The 12,500-nt window shown below is 43.9% G+C and overlaps 1 protein-coding gene across 6 annotated transcripts in view; it reads right to left on the minus strand.

Moving 5' to 3' along the window:
* The window catches only part of LOC143292584 (dipeptidyl peptidase 4-like), a 395,699-nt gene that overhangs the window by 326,245 nt on the left and 56,954 nt on the right, over window positions 1-12,500 (minus strand). The window contains exon 1 of one of the 6 annotated variants that reach the window (XM_076603030.1): window positions 1-36. This exon is cut by the window's left edge and continues 465 nt beyond it. The exons of 4 other annotated variants lie outside the window; for them this stretch is intronic. The gene's annotated coding sequence lies outside the window, so the exon portion shown is untranslated. Of the gene's footprint in view, window positions 37-12,500 lie in introns of those variants that run through there. One more of the 6 variants, XM_076603028.1, reaches the window with a different exon arrangement.

Raw genomic sequence — 12,500 nt, forward strand, 5'->3', positions numbered from 1 at the left:
AGCGAGTTGTCAGGTAGGAAGGGTTGTTGTTTTTGTTGTTGTTTTTTTCAGCAGAGCCACGCTGCTACGATCATTTCATTCGACTTATGCCTTCACTTTTATTACCAATAAAAATATAAAAAAAATTAAAACACAACTTTACTGCTCATCTTGAATCCTTGCTTTCAGTCGGTGTAAAACACAATTTTTTTTTCCAAATTCTAACATCAGTTGCGCAAACTTGACGGTCCCAATACAGGACGCTAAATCAGTACTTGACTTGTCCCAAGATGGGACGCTAAATCAGTACTTTACCTGTCCCAAGATGGAGACGCTAAATCAGTACTTTACCTTTCACTTTCACACACACAGTCGATCTCACAACGTGACAGAACTGATATGCGTCTGTTTGTTCACGGCACAACGCAGCAGCCTGGGAAAGTGCAGTTCAACAACACATTATATACAGTACGCTACACGTGTCCACGTGGTTTTACCAAGCTGCCATGCCATGCCTGCTGGTTCCCATGGTGGAAAGTGCCAGTGCTTGGCGGCAGTCTGTCAGACGACGTGGAGCCAATTTTCACACAGTCACCTTGCCGTCATCACAACGGAGTCTGGAATCAGGACGTGACGTGCAGTTGGCGGGGCGGGAGAGAGAGAGAGGGAGGGGGGTAGGGGAGGGAAAGCCAACCATTCACACTGGGCACGTCAGAGAGAGAGAGAGAGAAGTGGGTGTGGCAGTGGTGACGGTGTTCAGGCCAGGGTCAGTGACAGGTGTGTATGTGTGTCTGTGTGTGTGTGTGTGTGTGTGTGTATGTGTCACCGTGTGGTGGTCACTCCGTTATAAAATCCCCAGTAACACGTCATGCTGCACGTCACTCAACACCCCCCTCCACCCCCTTCTCCCCCTCTCCCCCTGCCACACACACACTTCCTCACTCCCCCCTTGCAGTCCCCCCCCCCTACTCCAGCCCCACCCCACCTTCACTACTGCACAACCTGCTTCTATGTGAGGACGAGAGGGGGTTGGGGGGGGGGGGGACTGACAGACTGTCACGTGGAGAGGAGGCCCGGGGTATTAGCCGTGCTGACACAGGGGGCTGGGAGGGGGAGGGGGGTGGGGACCAGGGTGGGGGTGATGGTGGCTTACAGAGTGTCACGTGCAGAGAAGGAGGGGGTGGGGGTATTAACCGTACTGACACTGGAGGCTGGGACAGCACGATCTTCTCTTGGAAACAGATCTCGCTTAACACTTCATGTCTCACGTCTAACTTGTCGTCTGGTGTCTCACTTGATTTCTGGTGTGCCCGCTTGATGTCTGATGTCCTGCTAGACGTCTGATGCGTCTGATGTCCTGCTTGACGTCTGATGTCGTGCTTGATGTCTGGTGTCCTGCTTGACGTCTGATGTTGTGCTTAACGTCTGGTGTCCTGCTTGACGTCTGGTGTCCTGCTTGACGTCTGATGTCCTGCTTGACGTCTGATGTCCTGTTTGATGTCTGGTGTCCTGCTTGACGTCTGATGTCCTGCTTGACGTCTGATGTCCTGTTTGACGTCTGGTGTCCTGCTTGACGTCTGGTGTCCTGCTTGATGTTTGGTGTCCTGCTTGATGTCTGGTGTCCCAGTTGTCTGGTGTCCCGCTTGATGTCTGGTGTCCCAGTTGTCTGGTGTCCTGCTTGATGTCTGGTGTCCCAGTTGTCTGGTGTCCTGCTTGATGTCTGGTGTCCTGCTTGATGTCTGGTGTCCCAGTTGTCTGGTGTCCTGCTTGATGTCTGGTGTCCCAGTTGTCTGGTGTCCTGCTTGATGTCTGGTGTCCTGCTTGACGTCTGGTGTCCTGCTTGATGTCTGGTGTCCCAGTTGTCTGGTGTCCTGCTTGATGTCTGGTGTCCTGCTTGATGTCTGGTGTCCCAGTTGTCTGATGTCCCAGTTGACGTCTGATGTCCTGCTTGATGTCTGGTGTCCAAACTGACGTCTGGTGTCCCACTTGACGTCTGGTGTCCTGCTTGACGTCTGGTGTCCTGCTTGATGTCTGCTGTCTAAACTACGTCTGATGTCCACTTGATGTCTGATGTCCCGTTTGACGTCTGTTGGCACACATCAACACTTGACGTCTAATGTCCAAACTGACGTGTGACGTCCTACTTGACCACTGACTTGAGATGTGATGATGTTAGACATTTTGTCAGGCATTAATTAACAAACTGCAGGCGAAACGAGACTGAAATGCGACTCGAATATCTCCATGATTACATTCTGTAAATCAAACAATGACAGCATGTGATGTATATACTTTGATCTGAATTGATTGTCAAAGCTATATGCATTGATTTCAGTGTCACAGCTTCGCTTAGTTTGTTATTGTGATGGTCAAGAGAATTCCATTGCCTCTTTCTTTGTCTACACTTTGTCATACCTCGACAAAATGTGTTTTCATGATGTTGATCAAAACAAAATGCCCGAACTGTTTCAGATGTAAAGAATCTTTGTAATTAGAAGAATAGAAAATAAAATTCTAAAAATCAGCTGCTAAATTGTATCAAACCAAGTGCTGTTGAATACGAATGACTTCTGTTTTCTTCCGATGTCCAGAATCTTCCCAACATCAACTGACTGTTCTTGCTGAGAGGCGTTCTGAGAAAGATAATTAGGCGGTTCTCTTTGGAAATGACGGCAATGCTGACTGCAGTGGATCCGCTATCAGCAGTACAAAGGACGCAAGTGTGGAACGTTTGGCATTTGACGGGCTGCACAGAGCGGACTGCAGCTGACAGCAGTGAGGGTACAGCCGTGGCTGGCACAGTCCTTACCCCCACCCTGGGGGCATCAGGCACGCTGTCAGCCTGATGAATGCCAGCATCCCACACACGATCCTGTCATGGAAGATGCGGATGAAGAGGGGGACGAGGGTGTGTGTGTGTGGGGGGGGGGGGGGGGTGTGGGGGGGGTTAAGCGGGGGGGGTGCCACGAGAATGTGCCAGGCACCAGTCACTGTCACTTACTGGCATTAGGAACAACGACAACAACAACAACACCACCAGCAGCAGCAATAACAACAACAAAACTAATACGCACTTTTCGCAACATTCGCTCCCCTGATGTGACAGTGGCCAGACAAATCACTTGACGAAAAGCGGCATTTGCATTTGCCCTTTCTTCGGATCGGCTGTTGCACAAGGAACAACAACAACTGAAGGAGATGAAAAGCGGGGGTCCGAAATTGGCCACCGTCCTTCACGTTGTTGCCTCTGTCACTGGCTTTACTGTCCCGTGTCCCGCTTCTCTTTTTGGAGCTTTCAACTTTCATTTTAATAATGATAATAATAATGGATATTTATATAGCACACTATCCAGAAATCTGCTCTAGGTGCTTTACAAAAACGCTTTTGTTAACATAAAACATTATATCTGTGTTACATACACACACCAAAATGTGACTACACACACACACACACACACACACACACACACACACACACACACTGCATACATACATTTTAACATACATGTGTATCTAACAGCTACCCTAACAAACATAGGCAGGACAAACTTACATAAACACACGCACACACAATACACATTCATATACATGCATGTAGTTATGTACACATACATATGTATACACATAAAGTCGAGCACAGCTAACGCAAAGGAAGCGGACCTGCCACAATTGAACTTATTGCTGAGGGAAAAGGTGAGTTTTGAGACGAGATTTAAAAGATGCGAGGGAATCAGAATAACGGAGGTTATCAGGGAGCTTGTTCCACGTCTTTGGCGATTTTCCCTCAACCAAGGAAAACACCCACACTTCCTACACATGGTTAGTTTAATCCTTATCACAAATCACCATATCAATCGGGGTGGATAAATCAGCGAACAAAAAAAATAATGTAACACAAATTAACTAAGGAGGAAAAACTCATAACAAATCTCACTGGAACCCTGTGATGTCAGACAACGCCTGCTACACCACTACAGTGAAAAATGTACCCTGTTAGTTGTTGTAACACGGCTTATCAGCTAACAACCGTTTTGTGAAGAATGAATCGATGGAGAAGGAAAAAAAAAGGAAGACAGAGCCAAGAGACAATGGCTGCATGGCTGAGTGGTGACAGTGTGTGGACAGGGCCCAAGGAGACAGAGACAGCACGGAACAACCAATCCATATCTCGTCAACGCTTCGTCTGGCGCCTTGTTCAAAAGTGAATGGAGCTGAAGCAAACCATTCTGCTTCTCTGTGTGTGTGTGTGTGTGTGTGTGTGTGTCTGTCTGTCGTGTCTGTCTCCGTCTCTGTCTCTCTCTGTGTCTCTCTCCCTCCGCTTAATCCTTGGTAGTATATTTTGCTTCATTATGTTTTCCCTTCCTGTTCCATTTTTAAAAAAATCTGTTTTGCACCATTTTTGTTCTGATTTGTACTATGTCACCAGAGCTTTACAGATAATGACATAAAACATTTCAGCGTTCAGTTCTGTCTCTCTCTCTCTCTCTCTCTCTCTCTCTCTTCTACCTGTCTGTCTGTCTCTCTCTCTCTCTCTGTCGCTCTCTCTCTGTCGGTGACGGAAAGGAGAAACAAGTGGCAAAGAGAGGGGGGGGAGGTTGGTGGGTGGGAGCCATACCATCAGAGAAAGGACGTGAACGCAAAAGCCAACAGAAACAACTTCCCTACCCTCCTTTCTCTCTCTCTCTCTCTCTCACACACACACACACACACTCAAAACAGCTAATCCTGCTCCCCCAACTCACACACACACACCCACCCACCGTACCTACCCCTCACGGCCCTGTCCGCTGTCATCAATAAAACAACGAGTTTCACGTGCAGCACTATTGTCCCCAGCCCCGGGGCTCTTTGTTCCGGGGAACCACTGTTACCATCAACCTGTTTGGCCGGGAGGGAGGGTGGGGGAAAGTAGGTTGGGGAGGGGTGGGTGGGTGTGTGTGTGCCAGTGGATGCAGAACTGGCGGTGTTGTGTACTAGTACACACAATCCAGTGTTCAGCTTGTGAAGCGGCGCTCTGAGTATACACACAATCCAGTGTTCAGCTTGTGAAGCGGTGCTGTGTGTAAACACACAATCCAGTGTGTGAAACGGCACTGTATGTATACACACAATCCAGTGTTCATCCTGTGAAGCGACACTGTGTGTATAGATACACACAATCCAGTGTTCATCCTGTGAAGTGACGCTGTGTGTATATATATACATACACAATCCAGTGTTAATTCTGTGAAGCGGTGCTGTGTGTATACACACAATCCTGCATTCAGTCTGTGAAGCTGCGCTGTGTGTATATATACACACAATCCAGTGTGCAGTGTGAAGGGGGGGGGGGTTGTGGCAGTGAGTTGTCAACTAGGTGCGTGTTCGTTCCACCCAATGCACTCTTTGATTCCGCGGAGGCCCAGTTTTGTCGGGTACTGCTATAAACTTGTATCCCGTGTGCATCGATTTGTGCGCCCCGGTATTTTATTGTCCTTATCTCACCGTGGTGCTGTCTCTGTAAGGTACCCTCTTTTTTTTCTTCTTTTTTTTTCTTCTTCTTTTTCTTTCCCCACCAAAACAAATGGGACGGAATGTTCAGGAAAAGTGTCGGCATGAAGAATGTCAGTGTCCGACACACAGTGCACGTGAAGAAAGGTTCAAAGAAGACTCCATGTCTGTGTACACAACAGGACACTGGTTTGATATGGGGAATATTTCCTTCCAAAAGGGCAACATTGGTACACAGCGCTTTTCTTCGGGGAATTTCTTACTATCTGCCACCAAGATCAAATATGTAGTGAAATTGATTAATGACTTCCATTTTTCCTTTTAATGGGTTGTTTTTTGTTTGTTTGTTTGGGGTTTTTGTTGTTGTTTTTGTTTTGGGGTTGTTGTTTTTTTAGTTTTGTTTTTTGCAAATATTACGCCTTAAAGAAAACTCTAGGGCAACATTAAATTAATGATCATCCTAAATATTAATCCCAACGGCGCGTCCTTTCGGTAAATCGGCGTCAACTCCGTGTGACGTGTGCTGCGCATGCGTACAATTGTATTGCAAAACACACACACACACACACACACACACACACACACACACGAAACGAACAAAGGGGCACAAACGCACAGGTGATGGAATGCCGGTGTTCCATTTCAAGGGGAAAAAATCAGCAGTCACTCGATCCACTCAGCTGTGGGTTTTCCGCTGAGTAGTTGTCTCCCTGTTGACAGTGCTGGTATTCGTCCTCTCTCTCTCTCTCTCTCTCTCTCTCTCTCTCTCTCTCTCTCTGTCTCTCTCTCTCTCTCTCAGTCTCTCTCTCTCTCTCAGTCTCACTCTCTCTCTCTCTGTCTCTCTCTCTCTCTCTACCCCCCCCCCCTCCCCCTCTCTCCGTCTCTAAATCACTAGACCGAAATTGACGTCTATGTGCATGTGCATTTTTTTTTAATATTATCTCAACTCTGCAATTGACAATGTCTCCAGCATTTAAACATCAAAGCTTCTCTCTCTCTGTCTCTCTCTCTGTCACTCCCCCACTCTCTCTCTTTCCCTCCATATTCTCTCTCTCTCTCCAGTGATCTCTATTATCACTTTCCAAAGATTCTTGTCATTTACGGAAACCAAGAACGGAAAAACGAAATATATTTTGTCACACACATGCACACGAGCTAACATAAACACATGTACATGCCCACCCAACCCTACACACACACACACACACACACACACACACACACACACACACACACACACACACACACACACATGTTAGTGTGCACTAACGTCAATAAAAAAAAAAGGGGGGGGGGGAGGCGACTGCAAGTTTTCAGCCCGAAAAGTTTGCTGAAGATGATAGAGCGAAGTTAACGACAAGGACACCCCGCTGGCGTACTAGCAGAGAAAATGGAAACTTGTGTTTTGATAGCACCCAGCTAACTTAGACTGCACATATCACATGCACCGTCCACTTTCATATACCATACTGTCTCTGCTTCTCTTTCTCTGCTTCAGTGTCTCTGTCTCTATCTCTGTCTGTTTGTACGTCTTCTCTCTCTCTCTCTCCATCTATCTATCTATCTCTATCTCTTCTCCTCACATACACACACGCATAAGCACGCACACACACACACGCGCGCGCGCGCGCACGCGCGCACACACACACACACGCACACAGAGACTAAAGTGTTGAACACAGATATAATCACGTGTATTTCTGGCCCAAACCCTCACAAGTACTCTCTTTCAGTTTCTCTGTCTGTCTGTCTCTCCACCTCCCTTTCTCTATAGATACATCTATCTATTTACCTACTGGTATGTCTAACAGCTTATCTATCTATCTATCTATCTATCTATCTATCGCTCTATATATATATTACTCACCGTCAATCTCTCTCCCCTCTCTTTCTCTCTCACTCTCTTTCTCTCTTTCTCATATCTCTCTCACTGTCTTTCTCCACTCTCTCTCTCCACTCTCTCTCTCTCTGTGTCTCTCTCTGTCTCTGTCTCTCTGTGCCATCAGACGTGGCTATCGACAGTGACGAGTGGCCAATGATTTCAGTGTCACAGCACAGCACAGTACCGTGCCACAAAGGTCACCGGATCAACACTCACTGGGTGAAACGTCACACCGTACTGCTGTCACAACACGGGACACCAACACACTGTGACAGACAGACACACACACAGGCAGACAGAGAGATAGACAGTCAGACAGAAGGACAGACAATCAGTCAGACAGACAGACACACAGGCAGACAGAGAAATAGACAGTCAGACAGAAAGACAGACAATCAGTGAGACAGACAGACACACAGGCAGACAGATATATAGACAGTCAGACAGAAAGACAGACAATCAGTGAGACAGACAGACACACAGGCAGACAGATATATAGACAGTCAGACAGAAAGACGGACAATCAGTGAGACAGACAGACACACAGGCAGACAGAGAGATAGTCAGACAGAAAGACAGACAGTCAGACAGAAAGATAGACAATCAGTCAGACAGACACGCAGGCAGACAGAGAGATAGACAGTCAGACAGAAAGACAGACAGTCTGACAGAAAGACAGACAATCAGTGAGACAGACAGACACACAGGCAGACAGATATGTAGACAGTCAGACAGAAAGACGGACAATCGGTCAAACAGACAGACACACAGGCAGACAGATATATAGACAGTCAGACAGAAAGACGGACAATCAGTGAGACAGACAGACACACAGGCAGACAGAGAGATAGTCAGACAGAAAGACAGACAGTCAGACAGAAAGATAGACAATCAGTCAGACAGACACACAGGCAGACAGAGAGATAGTCAGACAGAAAGACAGACAGTCTGACAGAAAGACAGACAATCAGTCAGACAGACAGACACCCAGGCAGACAGAGAGATAGGCAGACCGAAAGACTGTCAGACAGAAAGATAGGCAATCACTCAGACAGACACACACACAGGCAGACAAAGAAATAGACAGACAGAAAGATAGACAGTCTGACAGAAAGATAGACAATCAGACAGACAGAGACACAGGCAGAAAGAGAGATAGACAATCAGTCAGACAGACAGACAGACACACAGGCAGACAGAGAGATAGACAGGCAGACAGAGAGACAGACAGTCAGACAGAAAGATAGACAATCAGTAAGACAGACAGACAGACACACAGGCAGACAGAGAGACAGACAGTCAGACAGAAAGATAGACAATCAGTCAGACAGACAGACGCACAGGCAGACAGAGAGATAGACAGGCAGACAGAGAGATAGACAGTCAGACAGAAAGGTAGACAATCAGACAGACAGACGCACAGCCAGACAGAGAGACAGACAGTCAGACAGATAGATATACAGACAGACAGAGAGATATACAAGACAGACAGAAACAAAACGTAGACAGACACAAAGATAGACAGACAAATAGCTAGATGCTAATACGAACATGCCAATGTACCAAATTATCCGTTCTGACCAATGAACCCCCCCAAACTACAGGTTTACTTATCCATTTTGCCTCTTGAGGTTTATCGTGTTGAATCAGTTACTGAGTTAAGTATGAAAGTAGGTTAATGATGATGAACGTAATTTAGTATTATTTTTTTTGTATATCTAAATCAGTCAGAAACTATAGAATGGGAGGTCAAGGTTATTTCTGTTATGGTCGACGTGTTAATGTGCAATTATGACTTGAAACGATTATTTTGGGAGATTTCAATATAGACTCACAAAAAACCAAAAATACAGTGGCGTCAGAACTTCTCCATGCATGGTTTAGAACAATAATTAGTTGACAGACCAAGACGTATAATTGAAAGCACACACACACACACACACACACACACACACACACACACACACACACACACACACACACACACACACACACACACACACACCAGCTTTAATGGATCACATTCATACAACTACAAAACAACACATTGTGCAGAGATATGGGTCCCACCTTGTGGCTGTATTGACCATTACCCAGTCTGTCTCACCTGGTTGAAAACTCGTGTTCAAATCCCAAAGACAGAACATAAAACAACAATATGTTACAGGAGTTTTTTTTATAACTTTAAAGAAGATTATCTTCTTTCTGACCTCGCCAACACGCCCCTAGATTAAATATATGATGATAATAACGATAATGAAAATAATAATAATAATAATAAATACGATAACAATAATGATAATTATATTAATTATTATGAATATCTGGACACCCATATCAGATAAGAGACCCCGATGAAGCAGTTGGATTGGATTCTGGATAAACACATTCACTTCTCTCTACAACAAATACGCACCATTCGTGAAGAAAAGAGTTAGACAAAGATTTAGTTTCTACAACTGATTTTCGTCATATCTTGAAAGCTATTAACACGCTAAATGACAAACTTGTGTAAAAAACCAACGAATATTACTGATAATATCAATAAACTTATCATTTTACAAGAATTGCCGAAAACAGAACCAGTGAAAATGACCTCTGTAACTTGAAACAGTATGTTGACTCAAAGCAAATTTGTGTTCTGTTTAGCCTCAAACCAATGACGGTCTTAGATGCAAATAAAAGTTTGTCTCTTCTAAAACAGTCTGGCACACGTGATTTGGACGGGTTAAATGGATGGATATTAAGCCTAGAGCTTTCTTCAAATGTAATTGTTGACACACTGATTTATCTTCATACTGTGTGTATCGATAAGAAATGTCCTTTAAAACTCGAGCAAGCTAAAGTAATTCCACTCTACAAATCAGTTGATTCCTCTGACACTCTGAACTACAGACGAAATTCGGTCTTGTCTAGTCTATCGAAACCTATTGATAAACACTTGCAAAAATGTATATCCTTATCTTGTAAACAACTAACTTATCCAAGAAGTTTCACGGAATCCGTGAAAATCATTCTTATCAAATAGCCTTCATATATCTTATAAATAGTCTTCTACAGAACATAAATGAAAATATATTTACAGGTCTTCTTTTCATATATTTTGAAATAGCCTTAGATTATAATCAAACATTCTTTCTTACTGCATAAATTATAAGTTTATGAATTAACACCGGAATTTACTCATCTTGTACAATATTTTCTCAAGGTTTGACTAAGCGCGTTGGGTTACGCTGCTGGTCAGGCATCTGCTTATCAGATGTGTTGTAGCGTATATGGATTTGTCCGAACGCAGTGACGTCTCCTTGAGCTACTGATACTGATACTGATTCCTTTCGACAGGAAACAGGTAGTAAAGAGCTGCATAGTTCAAAAAATGAATACAGGCTAAAAAAAAAAAAAAAAATCCATCAGTAATACATTGATTTAGCATTTCTTTAAAATGAATGTGAAGACATCCGTCACATATTTTATTATGGCAGTACTGTCTCAAGAAATGTTTATTTATTTACTTATTTATTTATGTCTTTATTAAGATGTTTTACTGTAGCGCATATTCTTGAAGCTCTATGAATTTACAATAATTATCATGTCATTGCCAACATTGCATGTTTCCATGACACTTTTCATTTCTCTTTTCCTGTCCATTTCCAGGTAACCCTGTATAACGACCACAGCAGAAAGATGTTGATGAATGAATGTATGATTTGTGGAATGGATGGGTGAGAGATGGGGAATTAAAAATTGTTGAAAAAAAATCAACAGCAAAAAAAACAGGTAGCAACAGTAATTAATCAACTGACACACACAGTCATATCGTAGACACCAAAAAGGACAGTCTCACATCATCACACCCACTGACACACATCATGCACGCCGAGACAGAGACAACAATACAGACAGTGAGAGACAGAGACAGACACAGAAAATGACATATAAAGGGAGGGGGAGAGAGAGAGGGAGAGAGAGAGAGGGGTGGGAGAGAGAGAGAGAACTCAGAACTCAAAACTTTTTAATTCAGGGATTAAGATTTTATTGCATAGCCTAAATTTTTCCAGTCTGTCCTTGCTGATCTACATCTATTACAAATAGCACACACATTAATGAAGGGGAAAAGTATTCATGCAGAAGGGCACACATCATGAAGAACACACACACACACACACACACACACACACACGCACACACATATCAAGAGAGAGAGAGAGAGATGTCATCAGTATAGAAGTACCAGAAATATCCGGGTGTTGAAAAGGTACAGTATTGGTACTGCCTGTGAAATCTTCGTGTAGCAAGTGCAACATACTACAATGACTACTACCATCACCAATACTCCTTGGACAATTATCACGATCATGATACATCGAAATGAACAAATTCATGCATACATATAAAATAGAACGAAAAAAGAAAATGAGAGAGAGAGAGAGAGAACAGTATTACAAGAGATAGAGAGAAGCTCAGAGAGAGAACAGTATTACAAGAGACAGAGAGGGAGACAGAAACAGAGCAGTATTAAAAGAGATATGGAAAGAGAGAGAACAATATTACAAGAGATATAGAGAGGGAGGTATAGACAGAGAATAGTATTACAAGAGATAGAGAGAGGGAGAGATAACAGTATTACAAGAGATAGAGAGAGGGAGAGATAACAGTATTACAAGAGATAGAGAGAGGGAGAGAGAACAGTATTACAAGGGATAGAGAGAGGGAGAGAGAACAGTATGACAAGAGTGGGAGAAAGAGAGAGAACAGTATTACAAGAGGCAGAGAAAGGGAGAGAGAAATAGAGAGAGTGTGATATAGAGCAGTATTACAAGAGAGAGGGAGAGAGAGAAAAAAACAACACAATATTGCAAGAAGGAGAGAGGCATAGAGAGAGAACAGTATTACAAGAGAGGAGAGAGAGAGAGAGAGAGAGAGAGAGAGAGAGAGAGAAACAGTGTTGCGTATTACAAGAGAGAAGGAGGGAGAGAGAGAGAGAGAAAGAGAGAGAGAGAAAGAGAGAGAACAGTATTACAAGAGAGAGAGAGGGAATGAATGAATGAATGAATGAATCTTTATTTTCCAACGGTGAAGATATTAGCACTTTGGCCGACTTACACATCTGCCGTTGTTCTAAGAGACACACAAACATGTAGGCATGTAT

Source organism: Babylonia areolata, chromosome 18, assembly GCF_041734735.1.
Source record: "Babylonia areolata isolate BAREFJ2019XMU chromosome 18, ASM4173473v1, whole genome shotgun sequence".
NCBI classification, from domain to species: Eukaryota; Metazoa; Mollusca; class Gastropoda; order Neogastropoda; family Buccinidae; genus Babylonia; species Babylonia areolata.